At 38.7% G+C, this 17,110-nt stretch overlaps 1 protein-coding gene across 9 annotated transcripts in view; it reads right to left on the bottom strand.

Annotated features, from left to right (window-relative positions):
* Positions 1–16,801, bottom strand: part of HNRNPC (heterogeneous nuclear ribonucleoprotein C) — a 55,137-nt gene extending 38,336 nt beyond the window's left edge. For 4 of the 9 annotated variants that reach the window (XM_021695313.1, XM_021695318.1, XM_021695320.1 and 1 more), the window contains exons 1-2: positions 16,660–16,788; positions 11,746–12,264 (exon numbers count right to left, since the gene is read on the bottom strand). The gene's annotated coding sequence lies outside the window, so the exon portion shown is untranslated. Of the gene's footprint in view, positions 1–11,033; positions 11,209–11,745; positions 12,265–16,659 lie in introns of all 9 variants that reach the window. The other 5 variants (XM_021695314.2, XM_021695321.1, XM_021695319.1 and 2 more) reach the window with 3 other exon arrangements.
* Positions 16,802–17,110: the final 309 nt, after the last annotated feature.

Raw genomic sequence — 17,110 nt, 5'->3', positions numbered from 1 at the left:
AAAGCCTATTTAAAAAAACAATTTTAAACCACAAAGGAAGATAAAAAAATACCTATCCCCACAAATTCAAGCCATATCCACCATGACCAACTTCGCTTAAAATAGTGACTAAAGAGAACTTTCTAAACATAAAAATTCAACACATCCCCACACTAAAATACAAAAAAACTAAAAAAAACCCCAATGTCTGCAATACACATTTGTTCACAATTCAAGTTCTTAGTAATGTATACAAAAATGCATGAAAATATTAATACAACCTAATGATTAAGAGGTCTGAGACTTTAGGATGAGACAGACTTGTTTCAATTTTGAACTCAACCCCTCTGAAAAGTGTACACTACCCTTTGGGAAGCCAATTCCTTCAAAAACCAGATTCAACTGTAAAATGAATATCATTGACAGTATTAGTCTCCCAGGTGAGATATGAGGCATAAATCAAGTACATGGTCCCTGGCATATAGCAAGTATTGCTGCTGCAGCTGTTACTATTACTACATCATTTACTATTATTGGCAAATACCAACAAAAAAATGGGGCAAGGATGCACACAGGTTATTAGCAAATAATACTAAAGGTCCATGGAGATTTTTAAAAAAATTCAACATCACTATAACAGGAATTAAACCAATTATCATACTTCACTTCCCAAACAAGGAAAAACATTTTTTTTTCTTTGAAAACAAGGATGTTTTATTTTTTTTTCCCTTTTTTTTTCTTATGTTAATCCCCATACATTACATCATTAGTTTTAGATGAAGTGTGGAAAAACATTTTTTTTTTTTTTTAAGATTTTATTTATTTTACAGAGAGAGAGAGACAGTGAGAGAGGGAACACAAGCAGGGGGAGTGGGAGAGGGAGAAGCAGGCTTCCCACAGAGCAGGGAGCCCGATACGGGGCTCGATCCCAGGACCCTGGGATCATGACCTGAGCCGAAGGCAGACACTTAATGACTGAGCCACCCAGGTGCCCCTGGAAAAACATTTTTAAAAGTCATTTTAATGTATTATTTCTATGAATTGGTACCTTATTTTTATAGGACAATTGGACTTTTATCGAAAGCCTTAACGCTGTGAATATTCTTTGACTCTATTATAATCTCATTTTTGAGAACTCATTTTAAGGAAACAAGTATGTCGACATTTAGAAAGTAAGTGTATGATAATATGGGACTGGCTAAATGAACTTCAGTGCATCAATCCAACTGAATACAAGCAGCAACAATTATTTAAAAATGACACCGTACTGGGGCACCTGGGTGGCTCAGTCGTTAAGCGTCTGCCTTCGGCTCAGGTCTTGATCTCAGGGTCCTGGGATCGAGCCCCACATCGGGTTCCCTGCTCCATGGGGAGTCTGCTTCTCCCTCTCCCACTCCCCCTGCTTGTGTTCCCTCTCTCGCTGTCTCTCTCTCAAATAAAGAAAATCTTTAAAAAAATAAATAAAAATGACAATGTATTGACACTGAGAGATGTTCAAGATGGTAAGGAGCATACAGCTGACCCCTGAACAACACAGGGAGCTAGGGGCACCAACCTCCCCAGTGTGCAGTCAAAAATAAACCCCCATGTAACTTGACTCCCCAGAAACTGTTGACCGGAAGGCCTTACCAGTAAATTAACACATATTTTGTGTATGTATTATATACTGCATTCTTGCAATTAAGACAAAAATTATTAAAATCTTAAGGAAAATATACATACAGTACTATATATTTTTAAAATCCCACAAAAGAGGACTCATACAGTTCAAACCCGTGTTAAGAGTCAACTGTACAAGTTATCTAAATCATTAAGTAAGACATCTCAGGACGTAGTAGTAAAGTACTTTTTCCTCAACAACCACACTGCTTTCATAATTTTTTCATTTTGCAAAGACAGCTTAATGCTACCTTGAGATTTAATGATTGTGATACACAGCTTGGCCTAGAATCAGTGAAGATTTCTATAACCCTCTAAACAGAGGTTGTAAAGATTGAGTGCTTCCCTTCCACAAGAGCAATTCAAAACTATATAAAATCGGGGCGCCTGGGTGGCTTGGTCATTAAGCGTCTGCCTTCGGCTCAGGTCATGATCCCAGGGTCCTGGGATCAAGCCCCACATTGAGCTCCCTGCTCCGCGGGAAGCCTGCTTCTCCTTCTGCCACTCCCCCTGCTTGTGTTCCCTCTCTCGCTGTGTCTCTGTCAAATAAATAAATAAAATCTTAAAAAAAACAACAAAAACAACTATATAAAATCAAGAAAATGGTCATCTCTATACCAAAGTTTTCACTGGATATTGTTTCATAAATTGGGGGTCTCTCATTGGTAGTCCCACCAAATACAGACACTTCTCTCTAGTCTCAACCTTCATAATCAACTGTGCCATTACTAAACGGTATTCGTCTGCTTCAGAGTATTACATGAGACTTAAAAGAGGGGAGAGGGGAGCCCTGGCTGCCTGGGTTGATAGAGCATGTGACCCTTGATCTTGGGGTTGTGGGTTCGAGCCCCACACTGTGTGCAGAGATTACCTAAAAATTAAAAAAAAAATTTTTTTAAATAAAAAACAAAATGGGGGGCGCACGCCTGGGTGGCTCAGATGGTTAAGTGCCCCCCTTTGGCTCAGGTCATGACCCCAGAGTCCTGGGATCAGCTCTCCATCGCACCGGGCTCCCTCTCCCTCTGCACCTCCCTCTGCTTGTGCTCGCTCAAAAAATCTTTAAAAAAAAAAAAAGAGAAAAGAAAACCCCAGCATTTCAGAAGCCATAATATTTTTAAAAATTTTTTTTTAAAGGGAAAAGAGGGGGGGGGGAAAAAGAGGGGGGGGGGGGGGTGGCAGAGAGAGAAGCAGGCTTCCAACAGAACAGGGAGCCTGACATAGGGCTGGATCCCAGGACCCCAGGGCCATGACCCGAGCCAAAGGCAGATGCCCAATGACTGAGCCACCCAGCCGCCCCAGCCTATCATATTCTTAACCAGAGCAGCTTCTCTATAGCAAAACTCCCCTTGACAAACATCTATTTACTTTGGGAACATTTTAAGCCATTCGAAAAAAAGAGGTTCCCAAATCTACAAGTATCAAGCATTAGAAATATTTAAGGGGCACTTGGGTGGCTCAGTTGGTTAAGCGGCTGCCTTAGGCTCAGGTCATGATCTTGGGAGTCCCAGGATGGCGCCCCACCTCAAGCTCCCTGCTCCGTGAGGAGTCTGCTTTTCTCTCTCCCTCTGCCCCTCCCCCCACTTGTGTTCTCGCTCACTCTCAAAAAAAATATTTAAAAAAAATGTAAAAGAATGCTATTAACAGGGAAAGAATTAAGATCAACATTTCAAAATGACTTCAGTGAAGTCAATAAATTTCGACTGGGAACTAAAACATCAAGAACATATGCAATATATAAAAGTAAGTAAAAAAATACAGGAAGGCCTTATTATTTCCAGTATAACACTAAAATTTTTTGAATGAGAATACACGGTTTAATTTGTATAAACCCCTGGTTAGAACGCTATCTTTATACTTGAGATTCATGCTTTAAATTTTAGGGGTCTGTCTTAAATCAGGAATTTCCTTTAAATGGTTTAGCAAATGACACTGAAAGAAAATGGAACCATGGCAATCTAGGTGGAAGGTATATAGAAAATTACATTGTGGGCGCCTGGGTGGCTCAGTTGGTTAAGTGACTGCCTTCGGCTCAGGTCATGATCCTGGAGTCCTGGGATCGAGTCCCACATCGGGCTCCCTGCTCGGCAGGGAGCCTGCTTCTCCCTCTGACCCTCCCCCCTCTCATGTGCTCTCTCTCATTCTCTCTCTCTCAAATAAATAAATAAAATCTTAAAAAAAAAAAAAAGAAAATTACATTGTTATTTGTATGTTTGAATATTTTCTTTAAAATGTTGGGGAAACGGAAAATTATGTTCACAAGTATTATAATCAGATCTACACTGACCTGCAAAATTATGTTTTTAAAATATTACTCTCTTCAGCTATCATATACCACCAAAAAGTAATTATAGAGTGGTCACACTATACCAGATGTATGATTTGCCTAAAAGCTCTAATAATTCAAAATCCATCTATTTCAGGATGGCATTCTTTTCGATTACTAGCTTAAGTGTTATCACCATTTACCCAGTCTGCCTATTTGAAATTACTTGATTTTTTTTAAAAATTTTATTTATTTATTCATGAGAGACAGAGGGGGGGGAGGGAGGGAGGGAGGGAGGGAGGGGGAGGGGGAGAGAGAGGGAGAGAGAGAGAGAGAGAGAGAGAGAGAGAGAGAGAGAGAGAGAGAGAGAGAGGGAGGGGGAGAGGAGGGCGCCCGGGGAGCAGGGAGCCCGATGCGGGACTCGATCCTGGGACTCCAGGATCATGACCTGAGCCGAAGGCAGTCGCTTAACCAACTGAGCCACCCAGGCGCCCCGAAATTACTTGATTCTTAATCCTATTTGCAATTTGGTGAGAGTCATTAGTTCAAATCTTACGCATAAAACCGTTTTTACATTGCATTATTTCAAATTTACATAAAATGGAGCCATACCATGATCCTCAACTTTCCCCCCAAACACCGAAAACCCTTGCCAGAAAGCCCATCAAAATTTCTAAATCACAAGCAAGCAACAAAAAGGAGTGCAAGTGGTCTATACCAGTTTCTTTTTACCCATCACAGTTCTAGGACAGAGCATGAAATTGTGTATTTCTATGAAGCTTCCAGATGATGATGATGATGATGATGATGATGATGACGACGGTGATGCTGCTGCTGCTGGAGCACAGACCATATTCTGAATAGCAAGGGTCAACAATACTTACTGACAGTAGATTCAATTTTTATTTATCTTTAAATTATCTTTCATTGAATTCCAACAAAATATACTTTTATCTTTAAAAAAGTCTATCATGGGGACATGTTTGGAAAATCAGCGTTTTCCACAGAATTTACCAATACTGTGCTTCCCCAGATCCCCACTGGGATCTGGGGAAGCACACAGCTGTCAAATCAAATATATTAGTATTTCTGCAATCATATGCATAATCATAGTCACTTAATTTAACAGACTATAAATGATTTCCTGTCAACTGAAGTCAGGCTGTCACCAAACTGTCAAACTATTGAAAAAATTTCCCATAAATTTTTAGATTTCTGAATTGTAAATAAAAGATCTCTGACCAGTAGAGGAAAATTATTTTGTGTAAAGAAATTATTTTTAATAAGGAAATCCAACTTAAATTTACAACATTCTCCATTACTCAGACCTAAACAGCTAGAACATAGTATTATACCTAAATCTGCAAATTAACAGTAAAATATAGAGAGGAATCCCATCTTTTGTTACCCTGACCTCAATTTTATCACCAATGAGAACAAAATGCCAAGATTCTCTCAACTTAAAAAAACAAACAAAACTTATCTCTAAGAAAAGAACTTCTCAAAGTCCAGCAAGGACTAAGCAAAAAACAACATGTAAGCAAAAATCAATCATCCTTGTTAATACTCCCACAAAAATAAAACACAATTGGGAAATGCCTTTCTCAGTCCCCACAGTATTTTAGGGTCTTAAATAATTGTGTGACAATGACTGTATTTTTAAGTCCTTACCTTTCAGAAATAGGATACTGAAATATCTACAGATAAAATATATAAAGGATTTACTTCAAAATAACATGAAGCAGAGAGGGTAGATGCAGGTATAGATGAAACAAGATTACCCAAGGACTGTTAAAGCTGGACAAGTTCAGGGAGATTATACTCCTCTCGGAAGTTTTCCACAAAAATGAAAATAGCACCAAATTTATGCATACACAGATCCAGAAATAAAATACTTAAGGGTATTTACAAAATTTTGTCAGACTGTTCAATTATGTATACAAGGGAAAAATGGGAAAACATTAAAGGCCCAAGACAGAGTTCTATTTAAGTAAAATATTATAGAAGGATGCTATGTATGTAGCTATTTAAATTTTCAGATTTCTACTAATTTTATGTTAATATTATGTTCACATTAAATAAAAAATTTTTCTGTACTTGAATGTGTATGTTTTGAAAAGCCTATATGCATACTCACGAGAGTAACTTTAAAAAAAAATGAAGTTCTTCCAAATTGCCTGCAGCCCTATCACAGGAAACACAATAGCCTATGCTCTCAAATGAAAACTTGATCCATTCCACCACAGCCAGACCTGTTTTAAAGCTGTTTTTCAACTATAAAACTGCTTACTAAACCCCTAGTACATAGGCTGTAGCCATTTACACCCAGCCACAGAAAAATTGAAGCAGATCTACTAAGTTTTGTCTTACTTAAATGAGAATACCGTGTTGCTCGTTATATTACTCTTCAAGCACACAGCAAGTTTCCTTCCAACGCTAACAATGTTGTTATACCTGTATCGTTCAAGATATTTCCCTATACCTTTACATAGATAATAAACTTCTGTAATATGTGCGATGGTGCAATGTGCTAGAGTATCCAGTAGGGAGGGGGAAACTTGAAGGGCTAAGTGAAGGAAGCCATCAGTGAGGCCATGACCTTTGAGATAAGAACCTAAATGAAATGAGCAACCAAGTAATCTTAGGAATGTCTCAAGGAAGAAAATTCCAAGAAAAGGTTGAGATAGGACCATCTAGCATTCAAGACTCAATAAGGAGGCAATGCGGCTAGAGCAGAATATACTAAGTGTATTATTAAGGGAGGAGGAGCACAACATCATTGTAGGGTATTAAATCACAGTGAATTTTTAAATTTTAACATTGAAAATAGGAAGCTATTGATTTTCAAGCAGCAACCAAAACAGGCATTAACCAAAACGGGAAACACTGGTTTGAGACTAGCAGGAGCCCAGTTTGGGACTTTTAAATTGGTAATAGTTAACATTCAAGGAGTCGTCAGCTAGGTAACTAGACATACTGGCATGTCATTTGAGAAAGTCCAGGCTGGTGATGCAAGCGTGGGAATCTCATTAGCTTATAGATGGTATAGAAAATCATCTGATTGAATGAAATGACCCAGGGAATGTAAAAAAGAGAAGTGGAAGGAATGAACACAGAGTACTCCAACAGAGCTGAAGAAAAGCCAGATACAGAACAAAAACCTAAAACTTTCCTCAAGGAGGAAAGTGGCCCAACTGGTTAAATCACACCAACTGGTCAAGTGTGATGAGGACTACAAGACCACTGCTGGATTTGGCAATACACCACTCTGGGATGTGTATTTTTTTAAAACCACAAATGCAATTATTTATTTCTTCAACTAAAACTCACTTTTAAAGTGTGTTTAGTTCCCTGAAATATGGTCACATCCAAACATTTTATGAAATTATACCACAAAGCTACCTCTAAGTTATTACCTTGAACTCTTCATCGTGTCATTTAAAGTGATAAGAACAGGGCGCCTGGGTGGCTCAGTCGGTTAGGCGACTGCCTTTGGCTCAGGTCATGATCCTGAAGTCCCGGGATCGAGGATCGAGGATCAAGTCCCGCATCGGGCTCCCTGCTCAGCGGGGAGTCTGCTTCTCCCTCTGACCCTTGCCCCTCTCATGTGCTCTCATTCTCTCTCTCAAATAAATAAAATCTTTTAAAAAAATAAAGTGATAGATAAGAAGAAACAACAAGGGGCGCCTGGGTGGCTCAGTCGTTAAGCATCTGCCTTCCACTAGGGTCATGATCCCGGGGTCCTGGGATCGAGGCCTGCATCAGGCTCCCTGGTCCGCGGGAGGCCTACTTCTCCCTCTCACTCCCCCTGCTTGTGTTCCCTCTCTGTGTCTTTGTCAAATAAACAAACAAAATCTTAAAAAAAAGAATTAAGCTAAATATATTGATGATAGGGGCGCCTGGGTGGCTCAGTTGGTTAAGCGACTGCCTTTGGCTCAGGTCATGATCCTGGAGTCCCGGGATCGAGTCCCGCGTCGGGCTCCCTGCTCGGCAGGGAGTCTGCTTCTCCCTCTGACCCTCCTCCCTCTCATGCTCTCTGTCTCTCATTCTCTCTCTCTCAAATAAATAAATAAAATCTTTAAAAAAAAAATAATGCTTATGGGTTTAAAAAAAAAAATATATTGATGATATTTAGTTGGAAACTCTTTAAAAATAGAAGTCCGAAGCAGTTTCTTTTTTGGGGGGGGGAGGGGTAACTGTAGCCCAACTGAAGATTTTTCGAAAATACTTCATTATGTCAAATAAAGAACAATCTAGTATGATTAAGAGTTGAAATCTGTAGGCTTAATGGCCTGGGTTGAATCCATGTGTCACCATTTATTAGGTATGTCTAACTGTGAGGAAATTCTTAAAATTGTGTTTCCATATTCTCATCTCCAAAATTCTAATGATAATACACAAAGTTTATGATGATTAAAAAAGCTGTAAGAACATTAACAATGACAGACATATTCACAATAAGGTGTCCAGATTATTACTTCCAAAAGGAAAAAATTGAGGGTCTACTTCATTTTTCCTCTCAGAGAAGTGATCAGTAGTTTCCTAGAGTCTGATCAACCTGTCCTCTTCAAACTAATTACATCTGCTCATTAATACACACACAAAAAACTCATTTGAAACAACTGGGCAAGTATCCCCAGGCCTAGGATTACTACTTTTTTCTAAAAGATTAGAAGATAGTGACCTACTCTGATAGGTCTAATATATTGTCCTCCTTGAACTCTGTCCTCATTACTAACATTCCCCAGACAATAGCCAGAAGGAAATTCCAAAGTTAATAGGATCTCAGCATCCTCCAAGGTCCTTCAAAAGATTCCCTTTGTTCCCAAGACAACCTAGATATTAAATAAGGATCCTACAAAGACCTGTATACCATGCTTGCTAATTGTTTATCTTTCCAACTTTGTCTCTTATTCTATGCATTCTTGGTGACTATTCTCCAGTAGTATTTTTTGCTCGGAAGTCAAGATTTCCCTCCATTACCTGTGCTTTCAGATAGGATAACCCACTTCTAGATCTTAATTTCACCATCAATTCAAGGTCACTTCACTGGAAGCACCCTACCACCTCCATATTCTAAATTTGGTTCCCTTTCTATAATCTTACTCTGTTCTTTCCTTCTAGATATAGTGCTCTTTGTCACTCAATTTCTCCCCTCAATGATCTGTCCAAGAGAGGACAGGGGACAGTAGGTTTTCTTCATCCCTATGCCCCACCCTACTGGTGATTTTCAGAATAAGCACTCAAACGTCTAATGCATAAGCATCTCTACTTGAATGTTCCACGTGCGCCTCAAAAAACCAATTGTTTAAATTGCTCTCTCCTATTCTTACCCTAATCTGCTCCCTTCATCTATCCTGGGAGTCACACTGAATCCCTTGCTCCTCATTATCACAGTAACCATCAAATCCTCCTAAATTTATCAGTTCCTCTCTAGTCCCAATACCATTGCTTTTGACCAGGCCAGCTCATTATTTTTCTGTGTATTTTACCATCTTCCTTATCACCTACCTCCTCCAAGCCATTTCCACACCATCAGAATGACATTTCCAAAATGAAAATCTGATCTCAATCCCTGGTTTAGAACCTTTCAATAGCTCATCAATAGTTTTTGGATAAAATACAAACTCCTTAGCATGGCATTAAAATTTTTATAACCTGGCCTTAATTCTAAGGTTCAATTCAGTTCCCTTTCTCTTAGAAGCATTTCCTGCCCTTTTAAGAGTCAATCAGGTACTCATTTTTACATGCTTCTATAGGTTCTATGTTTACCTCTGATCACATGACGACATTGTCTCATTCATCTGTCTCCCTCACAAGGTTCCAAGTCCCTGAAAAACTACCATACCTTTTTGTGTCTCCCCAAATCAGAACATGACCCACAAGAATTTGTAAAATTAACAAGGACGGACCGATAGTGAACAGCAGCCACACAATGACAGATGAGTTAACAGGTAAAAATAGCTTTCATGTAACAGAGGACATCAATAATACTTGGACCTAGAAAAGAAAATTTTCCATTCCTCTTCCAGATAACCTCAGGACATTTTATATAACCTTCTCCCATTCGGTTTTCCTTTGAGGATGCCTTCAGTGTTATTTTATTCATTTGGTACAAATAAGGAAGTAGTATGTGATTTATCCTAGTAACACACAGCATTGAATAGGCCTTTAAAAAATCATTTTTTTCCTTCAGCTCAAAATCTACAGCAACTCTAGAGCGAGTTATCAAAATATTCCACTGTAGTCAGTAAAATACTATAAGCTGTGGGGTGCCGGAGTGGAACAGTTGGTTGGGCATCAAACTCTTGGTTTTGGCTCAGGTTGTGGGATCAAGACCTACACTCAGTGTGGAGTCTGCTTAGGACTCTCTCTCCCTCTGCCCCTACTAAATGAATAAATCTTTTAAATACTTCTAAATTGAATAAATCTTTTAAATACTACAGGTTGCTAAAATTCTTAATTCTTTAGGTACTCATTCCTTCCTATTACTATTGGGAACACATTAGATTCCCCAACATTTGCTGGGTCACAAGTCACCACTGAAAAAGAGGGCAACTCTACACCTTTCCTGATTTGGATACAGGTTAAAGAGATTTCACTGCTTTCTGAGATTAAAAATCTACCTATCCTTTAAAACAAACAAAAAAAAAACCTCCCAGTAAGATAGCATTTAATATTACAGCATGTTTCTTGTGATTTGATTCATGTTAAATTTCAGTAAGAATAGTCTAACTGGAGTACAATCAAAAACTACTGTTACAAACCCAAGGAAGATTACTCTGAATGACAGAAAATTTTTACTAATTTGCAATAATCTAAGAATAAACCCATCTAATATGTCCTTGTCTTGTTGCTATTTAAAACAAACCATTTTCATTCTGAAGTATATGTAAACTTCAGCTGCTCTTTCCAATTATCAAAAATTCTCAGTCAGCCCAAGTTAGTTACAACCTCATAATCCCACTAGCTTATAAAAAACTGAGCTGGCATCCTTTGGGAAACATCTCGATACACAAAAATCTTAACCCAAACATTACCAGAAGCTATCACCTACACTGTATCAACTAGACTTAAATGGGTGTATTTCCTAGTCTTTGCAATGAAACCAAGTGGACCTCACACCTCTTACCATCACCCAGGAAGGGTGTGCATCTGTTCCGAAGGCCCCCCTGGCTCCAGGTCATCCTGGCTGCTGCTGTTCCAGGCTGGGCATCCATGTTGCTGCAGCTTGTGGTTTGTGAGGGGTAGTAGTGTACAGGAAAAGCAGGATGGGATTTCAAGGGAAACAGGAGGAAAATGGCTTTCTGGGAAAATGCCATCACCATCATAGGTGTTAAGTAGTACCACACACATTTTATTGCAGCACAGTTTAAAAATTTTAACAAATGAAAGATTAAAAATAAAAAAAACAAAAATAAAAAATAAAAAATACAGACGTCCAGAGATGCTCTTAAACAGTTAAGTTAAAGATCAGGAAAAATAAGGTCACAGACTTAACAGCCAGTAAAATTCTTTCGAGCCTGGGGAAGGGGATGAGGGCAAGGGTGGGGTTGGGAGAGAAAAGGTTTATGTGATCAATCCACTTAAAAATGCTAATGCCTTCACCTTCTCTCCCAAGATGCAAAACTCCAAAGTCAATCAGGAGGCCGGAGAAATTCTTATGAACATTCAGAAAAACTCGATTTTAATCCGATTAAAAATCATCAGTGTCATTATCATCATCATCATCACCATCATTAAGTATAATAATAATAAATAATAATAGTAACTAGTAACAACAATAAAAAGGAAATCAGCGGAAAGTCAGGAAAAATGTAAAAAAAAAAATTGGAATAACTTACTGTAGCTGAAGATCAAAAAAATCTCACTGTAAAAAAACAAAAATAAAAATAGCCCAGATTAGAAAAACGGGAGGTGCAAAAATGTCAAGTCAGTAAAGTTCATTTCTTTTCTTTTTCCAAAAGCAGTTTCCACAAAAACCGCAAGGGTAAAGTTCTCAGTAGCAGACAAGCAAAGCCCTTTCCACATCATCAATCAATCTTAAAAATACACGAGGAAGTAGAGAGGTCAGTTTATGAGAGGCTAAAAGGCTCCTCCTCCTCTAACCCAACTGCTGCAGAAAAAATAGAATAGAAATTTTAAAAATTACATCTTAAATCCAAGTCCCGTTTTTGGAAACAATTGAAAAAAAAACACCTGTAAATTTGCCGTAGTGCACACCAAGTTGCATCATTATGTTTAAAATCTCTTTATAAAATCAATTTTGGAATGGGAATGTGTGTGTTCTGGAAGGGTGGGGAAGGGAGGTTAAAAATCAAAGCTGAGCTCCAGTGAGTAGGGATGGGGTTCGCCTTGCTGCCCTGTGAAAGGAGAAGGGACAGATTGAGTCAGAGTTCCTCAGAAATGTTGTGCCCTAAACCCCCAAGACAGAAACATCTGTCCATTGCATGTAACACATTTTGGTAAAGCATAACATTACACTGGGAAGGGAAGAGCCTCTATAGAACCATCACCTCTACCAGTGACTGTCTTCACAATTCAGTTATCAGTAGGTGACAAAAATTTACTAAATATATGCCTATATTCCCACAAGGGTCTTAAAAACAAAAATCTACATTCAAACATTCATTTGATAATCAGCAGTTTGGACAAAGAAATTATAGAAAAACCAGGCCAACAGAGATGAAGAAGTGAGCAAGTATCAAGTATCAAGATTATGAAGGGGAATGGTCTACCATGAAGATACACACTAGAGATGACATCTATTCTCAAAACCTGTAAAGTGATGAGACTACAAGACCTGATAGGTTCTATAGGGGGAAAAGATGTTTACTTAAGGAGCACATCATAAAAATTAATAAATAAGGAGCTCATCATTCCAGTGACAGAATGAAAAACCACAAATGAAGGAGAAAAGTTTACTAGAGTTACTGAATAATGTCATAAAGTGAAAATTATGGTCCTTAATGGATTTGTTTCTGTGGTCTCACCGTTTATAAGCTAGTATACAGAGCTAATTTCAAGATATGAATTTTAAGAATCTGACACAGACCACCACACTAAAAAATAACATGCATGACAAATTGGCTGTTTCATCAGCTACAAGATTTTCAATTAGGCTGTAGGTTTTTTGAGAAAATAAGGAAATCACCGCCCTCTTATTTTAATATTCAGCCAAATGGCCTTATTCTCCTTTACAAATGTCAGTAAACTAGGGGGACCTGGCTGGCTCAGCTGGTAGAGCATGTGGCTCTTGATCTCAGAGCCATGAGTTCAAGCCCCACGTTCGGTGTAGAGCTTACTTCAAAAAGCAGGGGGGGGGGAAAAAAAAGGTCAGGGCAGCCTGGGTGGCTTAGTTGGTTAGGCATCTGACTCTTGATTTCAGCTCAGGTCATGATCTCAGGGTTGTGAGCTTGAGCCCTGCACTGGCCCTGGAGCCTGCTTAAGAATCCTCTCCCACTCCCTCTCAAAAAAACTTAAAAAAATAATAAAATTAAAATTAAAGTGTTCCTTGAGTCAATTATGTGTGGATGACTACAGCAACAGAACAGGTACTAAACCTCTAAAATTTTAACTGTAAATTTTTCCGAGAGTGTGGAACTCAATCTCAGGGTTGTGGGTTCGAGCCCCATGTTGGGTGTAGGGATTACTTAAAAATAAAATCTTCAAAACAAATTATACAAACCATAAAAAAAAAAGTTGTAGAAAACGTACACATTTGAATATTATCTCTACGGCAATGTTTGTGATGTCCAGTTATGGTGAAACTTTCAATTTTCTTAAGTCACAGCTTGAACCCGGTACTCAAAATCTTCAGGGTATGTTAATTAACTTTGTGGCTCATCTACAAATAAAGCCTTTGCACGTGTCGCAAGACAAACGCTCACCAAGAAGATGAAAAGAAACATTTACATTTCTGAAAGTCATCAAGAGGTCTTCCAAAAAGTTACGTTAAATTGATGAGCTACCAACTCATAAAAAAAAAAGACCAGTTTTAGTGCCTAATTATAATACTTTGCAATTAACAGTGTACCTAAGTTACACTTTGTAATACCTCTGGGAGGTTTGGATCCCTTCTTCTAAAGCACTATTCTCTAAGTGTGGGTTGCCAACCAGCACCAAGTGGCACTTATTAGAAATGCAAATTACCAAGGCCTACACCAGACTTAATTAGAAACTGGTGGTGGAGCCCAGCAATCTATTTTAACTATTCCCCTTACTGATTCTAATGTTGGTTCACATTTAAGAACCACTATGAGGGTTCAATGGGGAACCCCTATCCCATAGTTAAGAGTGGTATAAAGTAAATCCAAGATCATGACTTACCATAGTAAATGCACCAAGAGAATTTAAAAACCCTATGGTAATCCTTTTTCCCCTCTATAAGCCCCAACTTTCTAATATCTAAGAGAACACTTGCATTTATGCTACATCAAATAGTGGTGGTTCTCACCCGTCAATTCTCTAATAAATCTAATAGGTAATAACCATCATCTTCCCTGACCCCAATCAGAATGAATATGCATATTAAATATGAGCAAATAATGATCTCCAAAGACAATTATAAAGCTATTTCAAGACTTTTAGATATTAATATATAAAAACTGCTTTTAATAAAACTTTATACACTTCAGCCTTCTGACAAATGACTTGAGTAGAAATCAGAAATTAAAATAGGTAAAATGTCTAAGCCCTCTTCTAAGTATAAAACTGAAATCCATAACTTTTGATTTGCCTAATACAATAACGGGGGGGGGTAAGGGAGATGGGGATACAGTTCTCTTCTCTCAGGCCAAGATTCTTTCAACTGTCACTCCCCAGTTAACATCTTAGATAATGACTACCTAATATAATTTTTATTAGAATTAACGATTTTGGATTTATTCCTTGCTTGTTCTTACAGCAATTCCAACCAAAACGAAGATGCGTGCTATGTGAAACCCACTAAAGCCCTAATCACAAATATAAGGAATGTTTAAATTCTCCACAGAAGGAATAGCAACCAACACCAAGCATTCCAGTGCAACGAGCATGGGAAACACAAAAAGGTCGGAAGACCTGCAACTTAGGCATCCTTCTTAAATCCTTCCTCTTTAGCCACATGAAAATGCTATTAAAGCCTATCTGAACACCCCTTCTAAAATTGTTTCAGACATTAATTCTGGGGCCCAATCTTTCCAGATGGATAGTAACTCAAAGGAACGGTTTCCTTCGTACATGCTGATCCCAGGAAACCCAGTATTTCTAAGAGGTCAAGGCAAGTGCCCAATTATTTTCAATTTTTATCAACTGTTATTAAATATTAATTCCTTACATTTCTATTTGCCAACGATATTTTTATTATGTTTACGAGTTAAATCAACTAATCACTGCCCTTATCTCATTTCTAACACTTCTGCAGTGACACAAACTTTAGTTTTAAGCGCCATTCACCATTCCGGATAAAAGTACTTTTACCTTTTATCTGTTTCCTAAGGGATGATTTTATCCTTCAGTATTGGTTTAAACTTTGCCTAACAGTTTTTGTGAGAGAACACACTATGAAAAAAGAAATCTTCCCCTTCCCCAAGTATCCAAAAAAAAGGCGATTTCTTGGATAAGTGAATGTGATACTACTTAGAAACACCTATGTAATTTTTATAAACCTAGCGAAAATTTTCCTAAATTTCAGGACTTAGCAAATAGTGGGCACAATACTACTTTCTTAATAAAAAGTATGGTTAACTACATATTTTCAGATAGATATTTTGGAAAATCAATGCCAGAATACCCTGAAAGTCAAATTTTAAGTTTGTATTAGAATGTTAAATTAATAACTGCCAATTCTCGTAATTATTTTTCCCAAGTGCAGTTTGGGAATTTCCAGTTACCGCTAGTGACTGCTGTAATTAGGTTCTCGTAAAAAATTCAAATACAGTACTATCAATACCTACTATTCCAACAGCTAGGTAAAAACCACTTGACTAACCTAGTAGAGTCAAATTCCTTAGTTCCGCTACTGATTTATTATGACCCTGGCAACCGACACTCTTGTGCCTCTGTTTCTGTCTGAGAAAGATAGTAGTACCTACCTCAAGCAAAGTTCCACTAACTTATATATTTCAAGTGATTTGTAACCTGCAGATAAAAAGTAAGCCAGCTTTAATTATTACTGTTAATATGTAAATGAGATTACAATATTAAAAAAATAGAACTGAAAATAACTACTTCGAGGTCCGCCGTTGCTCAGAGAGGTGTAAAATAAAAAATGATCAGTAAAACATTAAATCTATTGTTAAAATATTTACAACTCTTACGCCCTGCGGTACGCTCCAGAATTGAGAGGCTCGCGGTACAGTATCTACTTGGTAACCCTTACCCATCCCCCGCCCAATTTTTAAATTTAACAGGAGGCATCAGCACTACGTGAACTTCCAACTGTATTAATGAGCATCTCGATCTTCCCTTTCATCTCTCTCGGAGTCCTCATGGTCGTAGAAAATGAAAGGAAAGCAGCCGTTAACACAGAAAAAGAGCGAAAAAGGAAAAGGACGTTTTCCCTGCCGATCGTGGCCTAGAGGACACTAGGTTAAATCTGCGCAAGGGCTGAGGCCTATAAAACTCTCTTTGCATAAAACCTAATGCCCCAACGTAAAGAAAATAAATGGAGGCCTGGTTACTCTACCGAGGGTAGGGTTCCCTCGTCTTCTCTCCCACACCCCCTCGCGCTCGCCGAGGAACCCAGCGCCTGCCCTGCTTCTGCCCCCTCCACTTACCAGGAGGGGGAAGGGAGAAGAGATTCGATTCTGAATCTCCTACTCCCGAGTTCTACGTGGAGAAGCCAACTGCTGCTCGAGGTCGACAACGCGGCCACACCACTCAGTCCTCGTCTCTTCACAAAATGGCCCCCGAGTCTCCTCTGCCGCCGAGGCGAAGGCCTAGCCCCCGCCCCGCTCCCGAGAATCGTGCTATTGGCTGCGACTTTTCTCGCTCCCGCTTCTAATTAGACAGTTCTACCGCTCTTCACAATTCTGCCCAATCACAATCAGTAGTGGGTTAGACTATGCAGGAGAATTTCCACATGCGTGAGAGAAACTAGTTTGTAAATGGCTATTTTTCCTGTCATTTATCACCTGAGAAGTGCTTATTGGCCACTGTACTTGACGAAGCGCTGGGTGGTAACGCGCCTTTGTATCGCGCATCGCTTCGCATCCGGGTATCTGGGAG

This window comes from Neomonachus schauinslandi, chromosome 9 (assembly GCF_002201575.2).
Source record: "Neomonachus schauinslandi chromosome 9, ASM220157v2, whole genome shotgun sequence".
Lineage (NCBI taxonomy): Eukaryota > Metazoa > Chordata > Mammalia > Carnivora > Phocidae > Neomonachus > Neomonachus schauinslandi.
Note: the sequence above shows the minus strand (reverse complement) of the source record. Positions and strands in the feature narration are given on the sequence as shown.